Below are 536 nucleotides of genomic sequence, written 5' to 3'. Positions count from 1 at the left end.
TGTGCTCCTCCACTGCTAGCCAGAGCAGTTTTCTCCTCTCTCATCCACCTGATCAGAGGGTTTGTCACAGGAGGAGCCTCCTCACCCATCCGCATGGGCTCACTCTCTCCTGGGCCTGAAGGTGAGAAGCAGCAAGCTGGGAGCGACAGCACAGCAAGCAGGGTACGATGCTTGAAAGCACTGCTACGGATGCAATCCATAAAATAAAGCACAAAGGAAGTTATTTAAACTCACCTGAGGAACAGGAGAAAAACACCCAAGCGTAAGTTCCTCAAGAAGGGCTTTAAGGTGAAACAAAGGGAAAAAATTATGGTTTCAAGCAAAATATGCTAAAAAGGAGCTCAGCTGGTCCTTTTTCTTGGCAAAACTCAAGCTAACAACATCTTCTGGGGTCTGCTGCACAGCACAGCACGGACAGCAGGCTTACTACTGCTAGCAGTCGGGCTGGGGCCACAGCACACATCCAGCACCCCCAGCTGTTATCCAGCCCCATTCTCAAGCAGCAAACAGAAGGAAGAAGACACGGAATACTTATC

Source organism: Aythya marila, assembly GCF_965140915.1.
Source record: "Aythya marila genome assembly, chromosome: 15".
NCBI lineage: Eukaryota > Metazoa > Chordata > Aves > Anseriformes > Anatidae > Aythya > Aythya marila.
This window is presented reverse-complemented; position numbering follows the sequence as displayed.